Source organism: Cydia splendana, unplaced genomic scaffold (assembly GCF_910591565.1).
Source record: "Cydia splendana unplaced genomic scaffold, ilCydSple1.2 scaffold_49_ctg1, whole genome shotgun sequence".
Taxonomy (NCBI): Eukaryota; Metazoa; Arthropoda; class Insecta; order Lepidoptera; family Tortricidae; genus Cydia; species Cydia splendana.
The window spans coordinates 573,001-598,020 of NW_026946892.1; the positions used below are offsets into that span (position 1 = coordinate 573,001).

At 46.8% G+C, this 25,020-nt stretch overlaps 1 long non-coding RNA gene across 1 annotated transcript in view; it reads right to left on the reverse strand.

Annotated features, from left to right (window-relative positions):
• Nucleotides 1-300: 300 nt before the first annotated feature.
• LOC134805704 (uncharacterized) overlaps nt 301-25,020 on the reverse strand; it is a 364,302-nt gene continuing 339,582 nt past the window's right edge. The window contains exon 3 of the long non-coding RNA XR_010146370.1: nt 301-720. This is a non-coding gene — a long non-coding RNA (uncharacterized LOC134805704). The remainder of the gene's footprint in view (nt 721-25,020) is intronic.

Below are 25,020 nucleotides of genomic sequence, written 5' to 3' on the forward strand. Positions count from 1 at the left end.
TAAGGTGCAGAAAACCCTAGAGGAAAAGCAAACCGCTCTATGTGCGTTCCTTGATGTTGAAGGTGCTTTCGACAATACGCCCACAGAGACCATACTCAATAGTATGAAATCAAAGGGTGTAGACGAAACCACCAGATGGGTACATAGCATGCTCTCGAACAGAGTAGCTACTCTGACCATCAATACTATATATAGAGCACGAGTTTTATACCACTAAAGGGTGCCTACAAGGAGGCGTTTTATCCCCAATATTATGGAACCTAGCAGTGGACCAACTTCTTGCAATCATGTCAGGCCAAGACTTTGATACACAAGGATATGCCGACGACCTTGTAGTCATCGTCAAAGGCCCTTGCCTCAACACAATATCCAACCTAATGCAAGGAGCTCTAAACATAATATTCAAATGGTGTAGAGAAAATGACTTGTCCATTAATCCGAGCAAGACTGTAATAGCCATTTAACCATTCACAAGGAAACGGAAGCTCGATAAACTCACAAAACCAAGACTTAATGGACAAATAATACCGTTCTCGGCAGAGGTCAAGTATCTAGGGGTCACCTTTGACCAAAAGTTAACTTGGAACCCTCACCTGAGAAACATTCTACAAAAAGCGAAAATGGCCATGTGGTCATGCTGTCGAATGGCAGGAGCAAGATGGGGCTTAAGATCAAAATTGCTATGTGGTTATACACAGCGGTAGTGAGGCCAATTGTCACCTACGCCTCCACAGTCTGGTGTAACAAAACCAGCCAAAAGACAGCAATAGACACTCTAAACGCGCGCCTTCGAGATGATCGACCACTCACTGCTACTTAAGAAACTCGAACGCTACGGTTTTAAAGGTAAAATATACGACGCAATTGCTTCGTTCTTAACAAATCGGAAACAAACAACCTACGTCCTAAACTCAAAATCGAAACCCGAAACTATCAGTGGTTGTTCTGTTCCTCAAGGATCTACCATGGGGAATAATCTTTTTTTAATTCTAGTAAACGATATTACAACAGCCTGCCCCGAACATGAGTATGTCATGTTTGCGGATGACACTTGCGTTATTGTTAATGCCGAAAATCTTACAACATTGAAACATAACGTCAACAAAGCAATGCTCGAAATAACCAAATGGTTCACAGCCAACGGCATGCTTTTGAACATCGAAAAAAACAATTTAATTCATTTTCAACTACGCACTGCTGCTACTGACGAGTTAAATATACTTAGAAGTAAATAATGTAACGGTCCCTCAAGTACGTCAAGTCAAGTACTTAGGCTTCATTATCGACGCTGGCCTTACGTGGAGTGCGCACATTGACGCGCGCTGCGACAAACTAGCCTCGGCCAATTACGCACTTTCCAGACTTGTAAACAGCCTATCTACTGAAAACCTGAAAAAGGCGTACTACGGCTACTTCCATTCCATACTTATTCAGGGCGTAGACCTATGGGGAACAGCAGCTGACCGAGACAGACTGTTTAAATTACAAAAACGCGCATTACGCCTAATTGATAACAAACCATTAGACTACCCGGCACAAGAATTGTTCAGGAAGCATAAAATACTCACGTTACCAAGTATTTATATACAAATAGCCTGCACACATGTAAGGGAAAATCTACATAATTACATAACTCTCACTAGGACTGATGTTAGAAGCACTCGCCGACAAAACCCGCTACTTGTTCCGAGATATAGGCTAGCAAAGTTTCGAAAGTCGCTGGGTGTCATGGGACCCAAATTATATAATTCACTACCTAAGGTAATAGTTGATTCCGCCAGTGACCAAATATTTGCACGTAATTTAAAAAAGCTGCTCCTAGAAAAAGCTTACTACACTACCGATGAATTCCTCACAGGGAACAACCAACATCTTTAAACTAAATTGTAAACTGACAAATAGATAATTAATTTATAAATATTATGACATATATTATTTTAATAATTTAATTTGTTTTTTAATGTATAAAAGTATATGACTTTTCTTGATTAAAGTACTTACTTATAATTATTATTACAATGTGATGAAATTTACCGCACTATGTAAATATTGATGAACTGTTGACATGTAAAATATTACTTTTTACCAATAAACGCTATCTATCTATCTATCTATCTATCTATCTAAACAGCCTGCAATGCACGGCTTGTTTAACAGTAACAGGCGCCTACTCCTCGACACCGGGAGCGGCCCTAGATGCACTGCTGGACATCATACCACTCCACTTGCAGGTGCAAAAGGAGGTCAAGCAGTGCGTCTACAGAATATGCACGCTAAACAGGCCAAAATAGCGCTCTCAGGCATTAAAGCCTAAAGCCTAAAGGCCTGGGTTTTTGCGAATAGAGCCCTTAGGATGCCCACTGATGACACGCACACCGAATGTCATCTCACCAAACTGTACACAGTAGAAATACCTCCTAGAGACAAATAGATCAACAACCAAATGTACGTCGAAGAGGGAAGCCACATCTGGTATACAGATGCTTCTAAGAAAGGCAATGATGTAGGATGTGGGATCTATGGTGAGAGATCTAAGCTCAGAGCTAGCGTCAGCATGGGCACACTGGCCTCAATCTTCCAGGCAGAAGTCTTCGCCGTCAACAAATGTGCGGAGATCAACCTGGATAGAAACCTAAGACACCAGCTTATCTACATCAACTCAGACAGCCAGGCTGCTCCGCTGGCACTAGAATCCCTGGAGTCAAACTCAAAACTAATCCAGAACTGTAAAACAAACCTAAATGCACTGGCTTACTCCAACAAAGTTACACTTAGATGGGTACCAGGGCACTCCGACATTAACGGAAACGAAGAAGCGGACGAACTTGCTAGAAAGGGCGCAGACACACCCCTGGTCGGCCCAGAACCCTTCTGTGGAAGCACCAAACGAGATGCATATTCTCTGCTCAGCAACTTAGAAAAAGCGAGAGCAATCGATTGGTGGAAGTTCGTTAAAGGACAAGAACACTCGAAAGCTCTGATCAAAGGGTTCAACAGCAAAACTGCTAAGGAGCTTTTAAGACTCAAAGGGCACAAAACCTGCGCGGTGACCAGAATACTGACTGGACACTGCAAGTTGAACAAACATATGTTTCAAATTGGCAAGAAACAAGATGCGACATGCAGGTTCTGTCAGGAGTCAGAGGAGACTGCAATGCACATTCTCTGTTCTTGTGGACTACTAATGTCAAAAAGAAGTACCTACCTAGGGCGACACGTAGTGCAACCCTATGAGGTACAAAACATTACGGCCCAAAGAATCTGGAACTTTCTGGATGCAACGGGCATTAGTAATGAACTTAAAGGGCCGTCACAATAGATCAATGCTGGTCAATGCGACACTCAAAGGCCCACAACACCACAATAATAATAATAATGTCCCGCGGGGGCAGCTTGTGGCGAGCTGACGGTGAGTGACGACACCGCGGACCCCTATTCCAGAGGGCCCTGTCATCTGGCCCTCGCCTCTTTGCTTGCCTTGATTGGCCGGCCAGAATGGAGTCGCAAGAGCGGGACCTATGCTCCAGGCTGGAAGTGTAAAATGTCATAACGCCGGCGGCCTGCTGAACGGATTACCGGGATCTGGCTACCGCAGATTCACCTCTCGACAACCTCACAGCCACTCCAAAGTGTTGCCCTGTTGTCGCACTGTGCGTGCGGCCATTGCGGGGCCCACTCAATGAGTTGGCGAGTCACCACCTGTCATTTACAATTTTGAGACTGATTGTCACGGCAGGTGTCCGCTAGTCTCTCCCATGGCCCATTATCCAGTCCATCCAACTTTCAAATCTATAGCCCATGACCTTAGTTCCCATCGCAGCACAAAAGTGCTGCACTGCAATAGTCTTTGCACCTGGCGGGGACCATCTCCGGATGTATCACATTGTGCGTTCGGGGATAGTATCCACCACATGTATCCCTTGCTGCGCTGTTGGCTTTGTCCCCACGTACGCGTCCCAAAGGTACGGGACCCCATGGTCCCGAGATATGGAAAAGACATACAAATAATAATGTTAATCTTATCACATTTATAATACTTAACTCTGTTGGCGAAATTTTTCCCAACATCTTTATTTATATATTTATTTTATATTTGTATATATATCACGTCCAGAAGTAATTTATTAATGTAATCTACAACCAGAAGAATAACAACTTATCAGAAATCATCTAAACTAACTTAAAAATCCTAAACGCTGCATACCGCTCTTACAATGCAGGTACGCCGCGCGACACAAAACATTTTTTTTTAACAGAGTTATGGAGAAAAATGTTTGACAAGTTTACTATTCTGTATAGTAGGATAACTGGGCTATTCACAGGTATTTTTTTTCTAGAGCAAATCCTCATAGTTTAAATTTTTTAGAGGATTTACGAAAAAAATAATTAAAAGATTTTTTTGAATTTTGAATTTCTCGAATTTTTTGTATGGGTGAGTGAAAATTTAGTCACAGAAATGAATTCTTCATCCTCGAATTACACGAAAAAGACACCAAACTTGATATACTTGCGAGATGTATGCAGATATAAAGATTAGAGTGAGGCGCACCGGAGGCACTTTTACCCCCCCTCCCCTGCCCACCTGCTGGGGGGAACCTCTTGGCAACCGGGCTTAATCAGCTCAAATCACCCCCAGGAACACCTGTTCCAAGCGGTTTGCTTTGTCTCCAAAATGCAAGGTGGTGGACCTTAGATCTCCTACTATAAGGCGATCGGCGGCGGCGACTGGCGGTAAGTCGCAAAAACAATACCCCGGCGACGCATAATGCATGCCACGAGCCTTGTCGCCGAGCGGCAACGCGCGCGGCGTGCACCGGGCGACCGGCGGCGGCGGCGAGCGGGGCGGCGCGCGACTCGAACATTTGTATCGGGCAGCGCTGGCGATGCCACGACTTTAGAGCGAGCTAGGGCTTGCAATATCCGCCCATTTTTTGTATCCGGATATTTCGAATATTTATTATTTTACTATCCGGATATCCGGATAAAACGGATAATTCGAATACTTGCGTTTTATTTAACAAAACTCACATGAACTTTGCAAAAAGTGTAATAGAATCAAATTTTACGTATAAAAGGTTTCGTAACAGCAAGTGCTAAGGTATTTTTAGGAGTTCTACCTTTTTGCCGAATTTTTTTTGTCCGGTTTTCACTTGGAAAAATTTTTCACTGAAGCTTTACTGTGACAAACAACCTTCGGCAAATTTTATTAATGAGAACGGTATTATTTGCTTCAATTTTGCAAACGCAAACACCTGACTGAAACTATGTTTGTAACAATTTATAGCTTATGGAGATACTTCAACCCTTCGCTTACTATTGGCACTGGCAGCCGCCTGCGCTGCGAAATTCATTTCTTAAGTGACTTCAGATGATCACAAGATATTTGGCGTTATTTCATGTACATTTTACAACCTTGAATTATAGTTCTAGTCAAACTCTTCTTCAGTTAAGAAATTGGCGTCTTATTGACATATGGTACTAGATGTGGTTTTGATGATATTTAGACAATCGAATACGTCTTCTAACTGTCGAGACAGTCTCTTCTTGTTCAGATATTACATTGAATTTAAGGTCAATCAAGGTTTTCATTACAGATTTATTCAAATGCAGAATGCTAAAACTGTCTTATCATATCTGCTAAACAGCTACTGCATCTCGTTCGGCAGTTCAATATCAACCGAAGTTCTCCTCCGTTGGACCCAATTTAGTTCTGTTCGCACGTTATTAATAATGTATTCAGACGCTAACAACAATGCAGCGCAGCGCGTTTGACAGGAACACGGTACAATTAAGTACATTCAAAGTTACTATAGCAAGCTATGGCTACTGGTGTATTAGAAGGTTTGTAGTAGAAGTGAAACGCTATGTAGTATGTACAAGAATGATAATTTATTTACAAAACTCACGGTATTTATACACAATTTGAGAAAAGCAAGAAAGAGACGTATTTACAAGCAAGAAAGAGACGTATTTACAATAGAGTGAGATGGAGATATACGGTGCGCGGGCGCGTCCAGAGCGAGAGCGCGCGCATGCCACTGCGCAGGCGCGGCGCGTGCCGCGCTGGAATAAAACTAAGTTGACCGCCGGCGACAGTCCTTTCGCTCGCCGGCTGCCGTGGAGTAAACATCGCGTCGTCGGATCGCCGTGCCTCACTTCGCTGCTACGCGCTCGCTGATTGGAAGACACGACGAGATCGACGAGGATGCTGCAGGCTCCGGATATTAAACTGTCCTTCTCAGGACAATATAAAACTGCTCTTCTCAGAGCACGCAAACTGCCCTTATCAGGGCGACGTAAAATGTTCTTCTCAGAGCAACATAAAACTGCCCTTGTCAGGGCACGTCCTGTTTCTCTGTTTAATCGCAGAGTGTCAGTCGATCGCAACTGTTCTTATCAGAACAATTCTGTGTTTCTGTTAAAACACATGATGTCAATCGAGTGTTCCCACAGGGTTCCCCCTCAAGCGAAGCGTACCGGCAGGCGAATAGTGCGGCCTCGGCGTGTTGTGCTCGTGCTTGTGGGTACTTGCGTGGTCGTGGTTGTGTCTGGTTCATTTCTTCGTTTCAGGATGCCTTTTTTCTGTTGTTCGTTGTTGTTGTTTTGTTGTGATGTCGGTAAACTCGGTAGTACAGTCGGTTGCGTAGTTTTGTTCGATGTTGTAACTGTAGGCATTTTCGTTGCGATCGTTGTACTCGTCGTTGTAGGTATGTTAGGCGTTTTCGTTGAACTTGTAGCTGTAGGTATATTTGTTGCGGTCGTTAAGGTTGTAGGTATGTCCGTTGTACTCGTAGGTGTTTCTTGCTCGGTGTCTGCGATGATGAATGCGGGTTTTAAGCGGTCGATCGAAATATTCATCTGGCGATTAGGTAGCTGCAGAGTGAATATTTTGTCGTTGCGTTTTAGTACTCGGTAGGGTCCGTCGTAAGGTGCTTGTAGCGGCTTCTTTACGGCGTCAACTCGTGCGAATACTTGTTCGCAGGTTTGAAGGTCACGATGCACGAAGATAGGTTTCTTGTTGCCATGCGGGATCATTGCTGTCGGTGTTAGGCTGTGTATGGTCGCTCGTAGTTTTTCCACGAAGTCGGAGTCCATGGTGACGTCATCGCGCGTAGGTAGTAACAGTTCGCCGGGTAGTCGTACACTGCAGCTGTAAGTGAGTAGGGCTGGGCTTACACCGGTGTCTGTGCGTAGTGCGGCTCGTAGTCCAAGTAGAACGCTAGGTATTGTGTCGATCCATGACTTGTCGTTCTGTAGCCTGGCCTTGAGTGCGGCCTTGAGACTTCTGTGGAACCTTTCAATCATACCGTTCGCTTGGGCATGGTACGGCGTAGTTCGGGTTCTTTCGATGCCGAGTGACGCAAATACTCGACTCTCGAATTGCCGTCCTTGGTCGGTCGTGATGGTAGCGGGGCAGCCGAAGCGGGAGATCCAGCCTTCGTATAGAGCTTTAGCGACGTCTTCGGCGGTGATCTCGCATAATGGTGTCACTTCGGGCCATCTGGTTGCGCGGTCAATCATAGTGAGTAGGTATCTGTGTCCACTGGCGGCAGTAGGTAGCGGTCCTACAAGGTCGACGTGTATATGCTCGAACCTTGTAGTTGGCGGGAAACTTGAAATAGGGCTTGCAGTGTGTCGCTGGATTTTCGCACGTTGGCAGTGAACGCAGACTTTTGCCCATTTGCCTACATCGGCATTTAGTCCGGGCCAAAAGTAGCGTTGAGCGACGAGTTTGCGTGACGTTCTAATTCCAGGATGACTTATGTTGTGTACTGCGTTGAAAGCGGCACGGCGATGCTCTTCGGGTACGTAAGGTCGTAAGTGCGGCGTCGATGTTTCGCAGTAGAGTTTGACTGTAGTTCCGGGAATTGTGACTTGTTTCATCGATAGGTTGTCTTGCTGTGCGAGTGATCGGATGGTGTCGCTATCTCGCTCTTGCGCTCTTGATAGTTGTTCGTAGTCGATAGGAGATGGACATGCGATGGCTTTTATGCGAGATAGGGCGTCTGCAGCGGCGTTTTGCGTTCCGGGTATGTGTCGTATATCAGTAGTGAATTCACTGATATACAACAGCTGACGGGTGCGGCGCGGTGATTCGTTGTTATTGCTTGTTTTGGTGAATGCGTAGGTGAGCGGCTTGTGGTCGGTGAAAATTATAAGTTCGCGTCCTTCGAACATCTTCCGGAAGTGCTTCGTACTGAGGTATATTGCTAGTAGTTCACGGTCGAATGTGCTGTAGCGGGTCTGGGCGTCGGAGAACTTTTTAGAAAAGCAGCCGAGTGGTTGCCAAGCTTCGTTCACGAATTGGTTTAGCGATGCTCCCGCGGCTCTGTCGCTCGCATCGCTAAATATTGCTAGCGGGGCGTGGTGGGAGGGGTGCGCGAGCAAAGCGGCGTTTTGGATGCTCGCTTTGCACGCGTCGAAAGCTTCGTCAGCTTCGCCGTCCCAGCTGATTTCGGTCTTGTCGCGCTTCTTCGCATTGTGTAGGTATTTGCAGAGTGGTGCTTGAATTTGCGCGGCGTTTTTTATATTTTCGCGGTAAAAATTCAGCATGCCGAGGAATCTTCGCAGCTCATCGATGTTTTTCGGCTTAGGGTAGTCGATGATTGCTTGCACTTTCTCGGTAGGTGGTCGTATGCCGTCTTTGCTGACTTCGTAGCCCAGGAACTTGACCGATGGCTGTCCGAATACGCATTTCGACGGGTTGATAGTGATACCGTAGTCTTCGAGTCTGCTTAGTACGGCGCGTAGGTGCTTCTCGTGCGTAGCTTTGTCGGCTGACGCGATAAGTAGGTCGTCAACGAACGGGAACACGAAGTCGAGGTCGCGCAGTACTTCATGTATGAAGCGTTGGAATGTCTGTCCGCTGTTTTTTAGGCCGGGGCACATTCTTGGAAACTCGAATAAGCCGAATGGAGTTATGATGGCGCTCTTCTCGACGTCTTGCTCTGCTATTGGTAGTTGTTGGTAGGCGCGGTTGAGGTCCAAGGTGGAGAATGTTTGTTTGCCGGCGAGTTGGTAGGTAAAATCACGTATGCGTGGGATTGGGTAGCGGTCGGGCTTAGTGATTGCGTTAAGCCGTCGGTAATCGCCACACACACGTAATTCGCCATTCTTCTTCGGTACGACGTGAAGAGGTGATGCCCAAGGGCTTTTGCTTGGTCTGCATAGGCCCTGTTCCATCATGTTGGCGAATTCTTTCTTCACGAGTTCGTAGCGGTGCGGTGCAATCGGACGTGGTCTGCAGTGAAGTGGTGGTCCGGTTGTTTCGATGAAATGCTCGACGTTGTGTTTCGGGCTGAGCTTCATGGAGGTGAGACGAGTTGTACCAGGGTAGTCGGCAAGTATGTTGTGGTACGACTGTTGCACGTCTATACTGCGCACGGTAGGTATGTTTGCGGTACAGAGTTGTGCGTTCGTATATAGTAGGGTTTTGCCGTCGATTAGTCGTCTCCTGGTGATGTCGACTATGATGTGGTGGACTGGTGGTAGTCCAGGAAGTCTGCACCGATGATTGGCTTCGATACTGCAGCGATGATGAACTTCCACCGGAATGGTCTGCGTAGGTTGAGATCGAGCTCCAGCGTCTTCTCGCCGTAGGTGGGAATAACTGCATTATTGGCGGCGTACAGTTGAAAGGGTAGGGGTTGCGCCTTCGTGCCGGGTGTTCTTGGCAGGACGGAGATGTTGGCTCCCGTGTCAACCAAGAAAACGAGCTTGCTGGTTCGGTCACGTACGAAGAGGCGGTGAGATCTTGTTGTAACGCCGGTTTCCGCCGCATCCAGCGTTACGTCTAGTTTTCCGCTGTTGATGGTGTTGCCGGTATCGGTTTGAAGCTGCACGGCTGTGCGCATTTCTGAGCGTCCATCCCGAAACGGCGGTGGTAATGGCAATACGGCATCGGCGAGCTTCTGCGGCTGCGTGGGCTTCGGTCTTGCGATTGGTTTCGTGGGCGCGATGGGAAACGGCGGTGCGAGCGGCTGTAGCGTTGATTATAGTTTTCGCGCGGTCTCGAACGGAGCTCGGCGACTTCGAGCGATAGCCTTCTAATCTCGCCGATGAGGTACTGTGCGTCGAGAGCTGATGTAGACGGTGGAGGTGTTGGTAGCGAAGGTGGTAAGACTGCGGGAGTAGAAACTGCGGCGATTTGGTGCGACGCTGATGTTGGCGTGTGCTCCAACATTTTGTCGGCGAGCAGCGCGAGGTCCTCTAACGTCGTTTTAATTTTGAATGCTTCGCTGACGGTGAGCACGGAGCGTACGTGTGGCGGGAGATGATCAAGCCACATCATCTGTATCGTTGTCTCAGGAAACTTCTCTTGTTCAGCGTCTTCATCCGTCGTAACAGCTGACTGGGTTTCTGCTCCCCGAGCTTGACTTGGGATAACAGCTTCTTGGTCTGCGCGCTGTTGCTCTCCTCGTACACCGAGATGAGTCTGTTTTTGATGGCGGTGTAGTAATTATCTTCGGGCGGGGAGTAGATGAGGTCGCTGATATTTTGAATGTCTTGTTTTTCTAGCTGCGCGATTACCATCTGAGCGAGCTGCGCCTGGCTTCTCTTCAGCTCTGCCGTTGCCGCCTTGAAACTGCAGAACCAGAGTATTGGCTGGTCTCGCCAGAACGGTGGGACGCGCAGGGAGAGTGATATCGCCGCTACATCGTGAGATAGGAGTGCTGCTGCCGGAGATGGGCTGGTGAGGCTGCTGGCTTCTTCCGGGGCATCGCTTTTTTTCTCATCGTCGGGATGCATCTTCTTGATTGTGATTCTTCTTGTCCAGAGTCGGTGGTCACCACTATCGCAAGCTATGGCTACTGGTGTATCAGAAGGTTTGTAGTAGAAGTGAAACGCTTTGTAGTATGTACAAGAATGATAATTTATTTACAAAACTCACGGTATTTATACACAATTTGAGAAAAGCAAGAAAGAGACGTATTTACAAGCAAGAAAGAGACGTATTTACAATAGAGTGAGATGGAGATATACGGTGCGCGGGCGCGTGCCAGAGCGAGAGCGCGCGCGTGCCACTGCGCAGGCGCGGCGCGTGCCGCGCTGGAATAAAACTAAGTTGACCGCCGGCGACAGTCCTTGGAACTTGGAAGATTGGAACCTCGCTCGGACACACCCTCACCAGCACCAGCTCATCCTGCCAGCATTTTCTGAGAAAATCTTCGCCGGATCGCGCCCGGCCTCGCCGGAGGGGAAGCCAGCTGACCACTGCAGCCGCTACCGATCGCCCTGGACTGTGGAAGCTTATCCAGGCTCCGCTACAACGGCCCGCCTGGACAGGGGACTGCAGCTCAGGACCACGGCCGGTAGTAATGCGTCGCGCAGGTCCCGCCTACTAAACACCGACTGAACCCGAATGGACCAGATGCCTCCGAAGCACCCCCCCGACCCCTCGGGGCGGGTGGGTAGTCATCCACACGGTTTTTCTAAACCACCCGCAGCCGCACCAAAGAAGCTCGCGACCCCCCCCCGTCCCCTCGGATGGGGTGGGTAGTTCGAAACGCGAGTTTCGAGAAGTACCCGCACAAAACCCGCTGACAGATTCCAACCCCCCCGCCTCCGCGGGGCAGGTGGGTACTCTGGAAAGCGGGTTTTCACAACCACCGACGCCAGCAACACCGAACCCCGACGCCGTAAACACGGAAATCGACGCCGAAATCGCCGACTTCACCGACGCCCTGTCAACGGACTCCGCCAGCGGCTCCCCAAAGCCGTGGCAATCAGCAGAGGCAGCCCCCGGACGCACCTTCTCGCCGATCCCGCAGGAAGCTCGAGACCGGCTTTCCCCTTGCGAGCTACTGGATCATGATCGTATCCTGGTGGCCCGCCTGGGGCAAGTCGGTTACATGTCTCCAGTGATGGAGGTATGGACTGCGGCCTGCATCAGGCTGCGGGAGCACGCCTTGGGCGAGGAAGTGGAGCTGCTCCCGGAAGACCTGCTTCTCCTGCGCTTCCTTGAGGAACACCCTGCCATCCTCCATATACCGGCGATCAAGAGGAAACCAGAGTGCAGCCCCCCCCACCAAGCAGGACCCGAAGAGGGTCTGCCACAATATATCGCCGCCAACAGACCCGAGACTCCGGCCCCGTCCAGGAGCCGAGCTGCAGCCCTCGCAAGGTCCAACTAAGGGCCCCAACGCCAGCGACCCCGCACGCACCGAAGCCAAGCTGGGAACCACAGCCCCAGCGCACACACCATCCGCACCGCCAACCGCGGAACCCAGCACGAGCTACGCCACCGCCGCCGCCCTCCCCTCGGACGCAGCAGACGCGAGCTCCAAGGCCACCGGCATCAAGGCTGCTGGAAAAAATAATAATAATGATACCACAAAAAAAAAACAAACAGCACCCAAAAAAATAACAATATCAGTATCAAAAAGAGCAGTGATACCCAGCAGCCTTGCGGTGATGATGAGGAGGGTACAACAAAAAAAAAGAAATCAAAATACCCTCCCATTGTCGCCGATTGCCTACCAAACTGGCCGAAGGTCTTGGAAGACATCGCAGAGGAGCTCGGAGAGTCGCCCTTCACCACGCCGAAGGGAGAGGGCGTCCTTTTCGAGCCCCGCACCGAGGCGGAATATCGCCTCGTGATTCGGCATCTGGCAAGACTGGAGGACGCAGCGGTAGCAGCCATCAACGAAGCCAAGCAGAAGGGAGTGGCCACCGACGTCATCAAACCGCTCTACAACGTCTATGGGCTGGACGACGAAAAGAGGTTCAAGGTGGCCGTCAAGGGCCTCCCGGAGAAAACTCCCATCACCAACATCATGAGCGCCCTGGAGAAGCTAGGACACCCCGTAGAGTACGTGAAGCAAATAAACGCGAGAGCAGGGCGCCCGGGCTGCATTTATTTCGTGCAGCTCTTGGGGCCCGCTCGGGAACACGCGGAGATCTACGAGGTGAAGGAGCTTCTCCACATCCGAGGAGTCAAGGTGGAGGCATGGCGGGGCAAGAAGGGGCCCCCGCAGTGCCACAACTGCCAGGGCTTTGGTCACTCCTCGCATGGCTGCCACCGTGAACTCGCCTGCGTACGCTGCGCCGAGCCCCACCTCGCGAACCAGTGCACAAGGCCCCGCGACCAAGCAGCCACCTGCAAAAAATTGCAGGGGCCCACACCCAGGAAACCACCGAAACTGCCCGGCCTATAAAAAGGCTTACCGGCTATGGAAAGCTGGGAGATCTGCCCTCCTGGCCCCGTCTCGCCCCGGCCCCCTCACCAACGCTACGGTCCCCAAGCCCACGGTGGAAGAGTCGGCGCCAGCTACACTGATGGCGTCGGCGAACCCCCCCACCCAAAGGGGGGTAAACAGACCGCAGCAGGCGAAGGAGCCCGGACCCCAGACGGCAAAGACGAAATCAAAGAAGAAGAAGAAGAAGAAGGCAGCCTCCACCCAAGCAGCAGTGCCAGCCCAAACCTCCACCTCCACTGCTCCCACACCTTCAAGAGTTCCAGCACCAGACACCGACATCGCGCCCCCCGCCACTCCCGACCTCGCCACCTTCGTGGCGCAACTCGCGCAAGTGGCCCAGGCGCTCACAGCTGCCCTCAACACGCGGACTAAAATTCAATAGTCTGCGTGTTGTCTACTGGAACGCGCAGGGGCTACGGTCAAAGATCGGACTCCTGCGCCTCTTCGTCACAGCGCAGAACGTGGACGTGATGCTGGTGTCCGAAATGCTCCTGCGCGCCGAAACCGCACTCAAGATCCCCGGCTACGTCATCTACAGGAAGGAGGAGCTTCAACAGAATGGCGCAGCTTACCGGGGCCTCGCAGTCCTAGTCCGGAGGTCCATTGTTCACCAGCCGGTGGAATACCAGCCCTTCGACTCCCTCTATGCTCCATCAGAGTCTCGGGCCACGACCTCCGGCTCTACGCCATCTACAGGCCGGGAGGAGCACCCGGCACACTACGGAGAGACCTGCTGAAGCTTCTCAGTCCCCCCATGCCGATCATCCTGGCCGGGGACTGGAATGCGAAGCATCAAGCGTGGCACGCATCGAGGCAGAGAGCAGCGGGCCGCGTGATATTCCAAGCCGCCGTGGACCACAACTTCGAGGTGTCCGGACCCGAAGAGCCGACGCACCACGATGTCGCGCACGGGCCCGACACACTTGACTTTGCGGTACACAAAAGTATCACTGCAGCCATAAGCCAGGAGACCCTACCCGACTTACCATCGGATCACCGCCCAGTGCTCCTGACCCTGGAAGACCTACCGGTGAAAGCCATCACCGCTCGACCCAGACGCCGTATCTGCTGGGAGACGTACTGCGAAGCCATGGAGGGGAAACCCCAGACCATGGCAGTCTCTTCAGCAGAGGAAGTGGAGACTGCAGCCACCGCCATCACCTCCGACATGCAGGACGCGCTGAACACAGCGGCGCACACCATCCGGAGTGACGGGAGACGCCCTCTCCTGCCACAAAGGATCCTGGACCTCATCAAGCGCAAGCACGTCCTGAGGAGAAGATGGCAGACTTCACGATGCCCCACCCTTCGTTCGGAGCTCAACGCACTCGTGAAGAAGGTTCAAAAGGAGCTCAGCGACCACGCAACCATGAGTTGGGAGAGCCACATCGCGTCCATAGACGGTGACGTTCCCTCCATCCACCGTCTATGCCGACAACTCGGCACGACGCGGGACTCGACTCGCCCACTCAAGGATACCAACGGTCTGCCCAGATACAAAGCGGAGGACAGGGCGGAGATCTTCGCCGAGTGTCTGAGCAGACAATTCCAGCCCAACCCAGTCCAGGACCATGAACACCATCGCGCAGTCACAGAACACCTGGAGAGGTTCTTCGAGCAACCACTGGGACCTGAGGACGACCCGGTCTTCTTCACGCCCGGCCAAGTGCAGCGAACTCTCCGTCGCTGCAAACCCAGGAAAGCCCCGGGCCCCGACCAGATCCCGAACACGGCACTAAGTCACCTGCCACTGCGCTCCGTCGTGGCGGTGACCCGCTTGTTCAATGGGATCATGCGCTCGGGGCACTACCCGACAACGTGGAAACTTGGTCGGGTGATAATGCTGCCAAAACCTGGAAAGGACAGAGGAAGACCGGAGAGCTACCGTCCGATAACTCTGCTCAGCACCCTCTCCAAGGTGTTCGAGCGGCTCCTACTGGGCAGGCTCCAGCCCTTCATCGAGCCACGGCCGGAGCAGTTCGGCTTCCGAGACGGCCAATCAACGACCCTGCAGCTCACCAGAGTACTCCACTTCATGACGGCGGCCATGAACAAGAAGGAGTACACAGCAACCGTTTGCCTCGACATGGAGAAGGCCTTCGACAGAGTGTGGCACGAGGGACTTATCTACAAGCTGTCGAAGACCAAAGCACCCAGGCGAATAGTCAGGGTGGTGGCCTCCTTCCTGACTGACCGCCGCTTCAGAGTTGCAGTGGAGAACGCCGTCTCAGAGGAACACCCGATCCACGCGGGCGTCCCACAGGGCAGTGTCCTCTCGCCTGCCTGCTACGCTCTCTACACTGACGACCTCCCAGTCGTCGGAGACGTCAAGCTGGGCCTCTACGCGGACGACGCGGCACTCTTCGCCGCGTCCATCAACCTCAAGCACGCTGCCAAGAAAATCCAGAGGTCCCTTGACGCACTCCCCGACTGGCTCTCCAGGTGGAGGTTGTCAGTAAACGTCGGCAAGACGCAGGCGCTGATTTCCGGCTACACCAACCAGCTCCCTCCGCCGCTTCGCCTGCACGGCGAACAGATCGCGTGGCTACCCCAGGTCAAGTACCTGGGCGTAACACTTGACCGGCGACTCACCATGAAGCCTCACGTGGACGAAGTGGTCCGGCGCGTGAAATGAGCTCGAACCCTGCTCCGTCCAGTGCTCTGCAGCAGCCTCCCCCGTCGCACGAAGCTGGGGGTCTACAAAACCTACATACGGTCCCGCCTGACGTACGCAGCTCCAGCATGGTACGCCCTGGTGGCTGAAACAAACAAGAAGAGACTGCGTGCGCAGGAGAATGCGGCCCTGCGCACCATAGTAAATGCCCCCCGCTACGTGCGAAACGTAGACATCCAACGAGGCCTGAAATGGCAGAGCCTGGACGCCTTCGTGAGCCACCTCTCAACAAACATGTTCGAGCGCGCCGACCACTCAAGACACCATCACCTTCAGGGCATCGCGCCGCTGCACACACGCCCGCCGGATAACCGCCGCAGACTGCGCCAGCTCCCCAGAGCCCTGGCGCATGAAGAAGAAACGCCGGACAGTGGTTGAGGATCCCGCAGTCCACTAAGCCACTGACAGGCCACCGAGGGACACAAACGCCATGACAGGCCACTCGCATGGCCAGCTATGGCCATGAAGCCCCCGCCCTTAGAAAAAGGGCACTAAATAGACCCGCCCGTAGTTACGGGCGGCGATTCGAAACCGCCAAAAATCCCCAAAAGGGATGGGAAGGCATCTCATACCTCCCTTCGGGAGGTATGAAAGAAGCAGACAGCGACAGTCCTTTCGCTCGCCGGCTGCCGTGGAGTAAACATCGCGTCGTCGGATCGCCGTGCCTTACTTCGCTGCTACGCGCTCGCTGATTGGAAGACACGACGAGATCGACGAGGATGCTGCAGGCTCCGGATATTAAACTGTCCTTCTCAGGACAATATAAAACTGCTCTTCTCAGAGCACGCAAACTGCCCTTATCAGGGCGACGTAAAATGTTCTTCTCAGAGCAACATAAAACTGCCCTTGTCAGGGCACGTCCTGTTTCTCTGTTTAATCGCAGAGTGTCAGTCGATCGCAACTGTTCTTATCAGAACAATTCTGTGTTTCTGTTAAAACACATGGTGTCAATCGAGTGTTCCCACATTACTTTGTACGTTTTACGGAGCTAGGTCGATCTGCATAAGATTGTTCCCAAATAGGTACTTAAAAAAAATAAGGGAGTAGTCGACAATCAAGGAGAAATACTTAAATAAACAGTTTTTATACTGTACAAATGTATCCAAATAAATAAATCAATCAATCGACATAGGTTAACGTTATTATTTTCAACATTTGTGAAATAGTTTTCTTAAAAATTGGAATGATATTTTTGTCATAAATGGTATTCGAATTATTCGTTTTATCCGAATACTAACCTCATCTAAATCCGGATAGTAAATTGGACGTATATCCGGATAAAACGGATATCCGGATATCCGGATTGCAAGCCCTAAGAGCGACGCGACCGGCCTAGGCGGCGAGACGGATCGAGCGGTGCGATGCGGAACAAAACATTTTGTTTTTTTTTTCGAGCGACATGGACACGGAAGCGTTTATTATTGAAAATTTAAATGTACTTTCGCGTATTTAAGTATGTTGTGACGTCTCCACACTCATTCTTGTGTACTCGTTTTTTTTCTGGGTGCTTTCTATATACAACATATAAAATACTAAACTAGATGTAAATAAATTTGTCGTCCTGTATTTAGCCCATGCACCCATTGACTAACAATTACATATATTCTAGGCACTGAAGTGCCACTTTTGAAAAAAAAAACATGTTTTAAATACGTCTACGTCCCAACCGCTCCTAGTCGCTGCCGCCGCTACTGAAAGTACGTGGCATGCCTGGCGGTCGCTCGCGTTTGCCGCGCCGCCAGACGCCTCGCCAGTCGCCTTAGACCAATGTCGTGGCCAGGCCGTTAAAGTGGATTCAATCCTTGTGTAATATGCGAGATGCAACATTGTAGGCCTAATTCCGCTAACATATATATATCTTGGTAGTAGTTTGACATTTGATTGGATACACTAATGTCTATGTATATGTCCCCGCACAATAATAAGCTACAGTTTAATATGTTGTTAATAGTCTGGCTAACTCACCAACAAAGTCACTCACGTTAGAGATAGGCGGACGATAAATTGCGCATATATACGTTTTATAACCGCACTGCATATTCACTTCACCACTCAAGCACTCGAACGACGCTGTGCTCGTATCACTCTGCATAAGTGTTACACTTTTGTGGGAATAAACTATAATGCCGCCGGCTCTTCTTTCTTTTCGTAGCACTGTGTTAATCGTATAGTTTTCTAGATGAAATAGGTTTTTAGTCTGATCGTTCACATTAGCCTCTGTCACTACAACTAGGTGAATTGTTACTGGGCTTGTCCTGATCATGGTATAATAATATACTCCGCCTGGTACTCCATTCCGAGATTCGCGTATGACCTAACTGACACGCGCCTACGTCATCATGCTGTTTACAGGTTCTCAAACTTTGAAATGTGGGAGAATTTTAACCAACGGTGAAAATTATTTTAACGGCATTAATTTTAAGTTATTCATGTAGAAACATAGTAAAATAAAACAAATCTAATGTATTAAATTAAACTTTATTTATCTATACAAGACAAACGTTTAAAAAACTAATTCACAGTTACACATTAATTACCAAGCTTACGACGTGAAAAGTTTGGAAAACACTGCGACTGCTGACACTGAGCGAGAAGGATATAACAATTAACACGCGTTCGACAAGGATGACGGTCAGGGCATGAAGTTATCTAGATCCGAATTGTCAAATGTCCATAGCGCTATCCTGTGTTGCCACTGCCAGTAGTATAAACAGAATTACCCGAAAGTCTGAAATTTCTTTCGTGAATCGGAAGATATTGCTAACGAGTAATTAAAAATGACGTGTTATTGTAAAATTTAAGCTAAAATACATATAAATGAAAATTATAAAATTATAAAGAAATATTTTAACTTATTAACCATAGGTATAATGTACCCATGTAACATGTTATGTTGAAATAAAGTGGCAATGTTATTGTGACGTAATCGCGTGTCACTCTGGGAATGGAAGACCATGTTTTATTAGACCATGGTCCTGATGTTGTATTCTAGAAGGGCAAAGTTTTTTTACAAGTGATCTAATGTTGACATGTAGTAATAAAAGTTTGTTTTGATTTGAGGTTATGTCGCATGTAAAATCGCACCACTTATTGACGCTCTTTTCACATACTCCACTTTCCATTTAGTTTCGTATTTTGTATTAAGAAAACACTATAGATGGCTATACACATATTATATTGTGACACGGCACTTTGTATGGTTAGTTCAGTTTAACGTTTTTAGGATTGTCTCGAATATAGTGTAGTTTTGTTCTATGGCAAGGAAGTCTTTGATGTAGCAACAATATACATGACAGGCATTCAGCCAATAGGAAACAAATTGAAGCTTATGGTGTTGCTACTTCAAATTAAATCCTAAATTTATGGAATAATATTAATAAATATTTAAATCAAAAACTTAATTTATAAATACAAAATAGGTTGAAATATATTCAAATAATTGAATATGATTTATTTCTTTGGGTTATACTTGCATATAAAATTATTCCATGAATTTCATTAGTTACTGTTATTTTGATTGTGTCATCCCAGGGACAGAATGGTTTGAGATCATTTCCTGGCTGGTTTTCGCCCTGGATGGGCATCTTTTATACATAGAACAGTGAAGCGAAGTACATCATGCTCTGGTAGCATCGATCAGAGGCTTGGTTATGCAGTAGCCGCTGCATCCATGAGCTAGGGAGCTCATGCTGTTGTTATTTTGCCACAAACAGTAAGTAGAATATGATAATATATAGATGTCCTCAGGTGCAACTCCTTGTTGAATCTTTATTTGACCATTTCGCTTTGTTTCCAGTCTGCTGGTAAAACAATGTGGTTGGGAGGGAGTATCAGAGCTGTGAGATGAGTCCACTCTAGGAATTTCCAGCTGGTGAGAAACTTAGATCATATAATGTCTCTTAGGTTAGCAGAGCACATGCTTCTAGTTATTAATCTTGAATTGTTTATTTCAGCTGACTGGGTTTTTTCGTTTTTATGTTACTACGTATGTGAAATCAGTTCGCATATCAGAGTATGGAAGTCTGTCCATATTCCTAAAACTTCAAGTGTGTCTGGTGAGCAGTTCGCCATAAGAATTTCGCTCTTCTGCTGGATGGAGGTGACGTCACCTTCAAACTGAGACCTTAGTCCTTCGGCGTTGCTCTGCGGTGTCGGGTCAGATTCCCGCTGCAGCAAATCAGCTCCGGCACAGCGGAGGATCACCCGTCGGGCTTGAACTGGTGGAACATTGTTATGAGGTTGGTGTACGCTTTCCTTCCGTCCTAGAAGCATTTCCAAATTTAAAGTTAAAGAATTTAGTAGAATCATATGTGATGGCAAATGATAATTTAGGGACTAACAAATTTAGATAGGTCTGCTTGTAAATCATTTTAGAACCATTTCTGGCACGACCCAGCTCTGTCGTCTGACATTATTAAAATAAGGTGCTTATGCTAGCTTAATGATTTACATGTAGAATAACTGCCCGTGTTCGAATTAGTAATAAATGATGTGTCACAAAAACTAACTTTCATTCATGTCCTTTATTGCCCTGAATAGTTGATGGAAATAAGTTTAGCACCTGCTTGAGCTTTTGGTAAGATTTAGTTTTTATTTAATTTAGTAACTTTAATTGTCCGTGAGTTTCCTCAGGGAAAGCCCACAGCCGGGCTAGGAATAATTTACGTGACAATTTGGCGCCCACAGATTCCGTCTTAAAGCTCTATTTCCATCATAAATCAGTTTGTATCACTGCCATCACATATAGATAAAAAAAGTTTTAGTAGTACTTACGTTTAGGTGAAATTTTGAGCTTGTGCTTTGCTTGTGTACGCTCTGACAACGTTAAGTATAGGCTTTAGCTGTTTCAATTTGAGTTTTGCCTAAATTATTGCACGATACTCAGTAATTTTGTAAAAACTTAGAAGTAAATGCTTGAATTTTCAGTTAGTTACATATGTGCTGATGCTGACGTTTTTGTCGGGAAGTAAAGTGTCAAACTTTAGTACCATTTGGCTACTTTTAATGCATGAGATTTAGACTTAAGAGGCTGTAATTTAAGTTATTGTGCATATTTTCTGAGCATTCTAAAAATAGTGTGTAATTTTAGTGTATAATTCAGTGCTCATGCACTATTTTATTGTAGCTGAGCTTTTATGAGTATTGCAATTGAATTGAGTTGACACTTTGTTAAGGTGAAGTTCGGAAAGCTTTTAAGCTCGTGCAGAAATTGCTTTAAAAATTGAGAAGCTTTGTATGAATAAGTTCAGATATTTTGACTCGAAAGTTTTTTAATAACAGTAAACATATATAGGACAGGTTATTTTTACACACAAATAAACTAATTCAAAAATAATTGTTATATTTTTATTAGAAAGTATAAAAAAAAAACAAATTGTGAAATTTTGGCATTTATGAACACACACTTTTACTTGGTTTTTGAACGATTTTTTAAATTGTGAACAATTTTGGTTTTGCATTCACTGTTATAGTTTGGGTCAGAAAATTTAGTTCAATAAAGACAAGGAAATATACATACACACAGATAAAAGGTAAAACATAGTAAAACACATTGATATAACATTGTTTAATATAATTGTCAGACTACAATAGTGTGAGTTGGATTTGTAAATCTTTTGCCATCATATATATATTTTGAGTTAAAAGTTATTATACAATGGCCACTTCTGTGCAATTTCACTCTTTGCTGCGCGATGAATTGATTTATGAAGTAAAGATCAGGTCAGAGACACCACACACAACAGTTGAGGGTCTTAGGAAACAGTTGAGGAATTTGGTAGGTGAGTGTCGGCCAGATGAGATTTTGGATACAGATTTGAACCCGGAGTCAGAATTGAAAGTTATTTCTGATAAATTAAATGATTTGTCATCCTTAGTAGCTAAGTTTGTTCAGTTGAAGGATAGATACTCCGGAAACAGGTCGAAGGCTTTGGGTAGTCATTTGTACTTCAGGCTTCTGCGGGTTCAGGTGGATGAAGATCCGGGGAAGTTGGCTCAGAAGATTGAATTCACAAATAGGCTTGACGCTTTGTTAGCACAGTTGGACAGTATAGGGCAGGCAGGCAGCAGCTCTAGCGACAGTGTGGCAGCAGTGACTCAGGTTTCACAGGCAGTCCTTACTAGGGAGCTGCAAGTTCACTGCTCCGGAGACAAAAATGTGGCTAAATGGGGGGTCAAGTTTAATGGTAACACAGATCCGAGGTCTTTCCTAGAGCGTGTCGATGAACTCAAGTTGGCTTATGGTGTGTCAGATGTGGTTTTGTTTAACTCGGCAGCTCAATTGTTTGTTGATCAGGGTTTGCTTTGGTACAGAGGTATAAAGGAACAAGTTTCTTCTTGGAATGACTTAAAAACCATTTTATTAGATGAGTTTGAGCCTGCAAACTTTGATTTTCGCCTAAGGTGTGAGATTCTTGCAAGAACACAGGGTTTAGAAGAGCCAGTGCACATTTATTTTGCAATTATGTCTTGTCTTTTTGGTCGCTTGAAGAATCCATTGCCGGAGGAGGAAAAGTTGCAGATTTTGATGAATAACATTAGGCCTAGCTTCTCACAACAACTGGCATTAGTAAAGGTTGATTCTAATAGCCGAGCTGAAGGATTGTTGTAGGAAATTAGAGCAGGTATCACAGCGTACGCAGTATTTTGTTGAGCCCAACAAGTCTGGTTCGGCTCACACACTTAGTAGTGATTTCGCATATAAAGCCAAGTCCAAACAGGTGAACGCAGTAGATGTTAGTAGTAGCAAGCGTTCACAAACATTTAGTAGGTCGCCAGCGCAAGCGAAATCGAGTGGGCAACAAAGTAACGCTGTTAGGAACGTCCAACGCTCGTCCACGCAATCCACACATGCACAGAACACTGCCGCGGTTCCTACTTGCTATAAATGCGGTGGCACTGCGCATGATTTTAAGAGATGCAGGGCTAAACCATCTAAAGGCGAGATTATTTGTTATTCATGTGGTACAAAAGATCATATAGCGAGGAATTGTCCGAACCGGCTGTCACAGACAACACAGACAGATCGTAAACGTCAAAGTCAAAGCGCGGTAATACGTTCCGTTTCACAGACAAAAAACGAATAGGGCCGAATTGTAGCAATATTTTTCCGGATAAATTGAGTGCTTCAATGAAAAAATTCTTAAGTTATAATTCGATTGCTACGATTCTCTTCGCACCTAGGGAAGGTGACATTCGGCCATATTTGAAACTTAAGGTGTGTAAATTTGACATTTACGGTTTGGCAGACTCAGGAGCTGCAGTTTCAATTTTAGGACGGCAGTCTTATAAAGATTTTATTAAGTTTGGATTTGAGCTCCAACGAATGGAGTCTAATACATGTAGCGTTGCAAATGGCGTCGTAGTCCAGTCACTGGGGTACATTTTTGTTCCGGTAACATTCAAAAATGTTACAAAGGTTATTCAGTTTTATGTTTTGCCCAGTATTGTCTCGGACGTTATTTTAGGCGTGGATTTCTGGCGCGCATTTAATTTAGCGCCAGAATTATTTGACAGCATCGACTACATAGAAAGACCAAACAATTATTTGAGTTTGTCCAGTATTGCAGTACGACCGGTGAATACCATTCAGTCTTACGATAATTTAACTTCAGCACAACAGGAACTAGCCGACTCAGTGGTAGGGAAGTTCAAGGATATCTCGTTCGAGGAAAAAGGATTAGGTAGGACGTCGTTAGTCGAACACGTAATTGACACTGGCGATGCCCAGCCTATTAGAACGCGACAGTATCCGCTCTCTCCTGAGAAGCGTGCAGCTTTAAGTTCCGAATTAGACCGGATGTTGAAGTTAGATGTTGTTACTCCGTGCGAAAGTCCCTGGAACAACCCGGCACTTTTAGGGCATTTCTCAGGAGGGCCATTTTTACGTGTCCGGGGCAATAAATGATTGAATTTACTGTTCAATAAATCTGAATTAATTTAGACATGATCTTCAGCCTATATTCTGTCTGGGACATTATCAAATTATTTATTTATTATTTATATAATACAAGAAAAAAAAATTCAAATGCCAAAAATGATGTTCGGTGGGAGTGTCCCGCACCCAGATTTTATGAAACAAAAAAATATTACTCAAGATGGGGCATTAGATCGGAGTTATTATGGGTATTCACGCATAAGGTATTAGTTAACTTATCATATTCTTTATATCACAATAATGTGTTTGCTCAACTCATTGAATAAAACCAAATTTACGATGTGTCCCGGGCTAGTGCCTGATTTCGGTGTAATTTGCAAAACATGTCGGTACTCCTTCAAAGTTGTAAGCCAGGAACTCAGTGTCTCAAACATAGTATGCTTTAGTTGTGCCTTAACCGTTGAATAGAGTAGAGGTACAGTCACAGTATAATAAAGTGATTTTTTAAAGGTTTCACCGTCCTTCGGTGGGTTTGGTTCTATGTTTTTTTGAGATCGGTGGTGCAATTTACTCCGAAAGTTTTAGTGCATTTATCATTATGCAAGTGATTAAGAAATCCTCAAAAGTACGTAAATCCATCATTATTACATCTCCTCTGTATCACTCATGCTATTTCTGTAATTACTAAAAAGCGATTAATTTTGACATCACTGGTGTTGATTTCCTTGGATTCGGTGGATTTTTTGACCACCGATATCAAAAAAGTGATCACTGAATTCAAATCCTGCTTTGTAAACTAGTTTGTTGTACTAATTTATCACACCTAAAAAGTGCAAGATACGTTGTATAAATGTAAAATTATGTTTGTAAGTAAATTATTTATTTTTGGGTAATAACAAATCTGTTTACAATATTAATAACAAACTTAGAATAAAAAGTAACCTAAAATTAAAACTACCTACAAAACTAAAACTTATACCTAAAAAATATATAGAACTACCTACAAAACTAAAACTAAACCTAAAAAAAAAACCTAAAAATCTATATCTAGAGAGGGCCCCTGGGGCATAGTGCCAAGAATGCTGTAAGTAAATTAAGTCATAATAGGTACAAATAATCACTAGTTTACTATGAGGAGTTTTTTAAACCAGACGTGTGTTGAAACTTGTAGACCCAATGTTTCTTTCTCTGTCTTGATATTCTCTTCAAACCAATGAAGTAAATTATGTTAATTGTCCTCTGTATCACCTGAGGCCCTACACCTCGATACC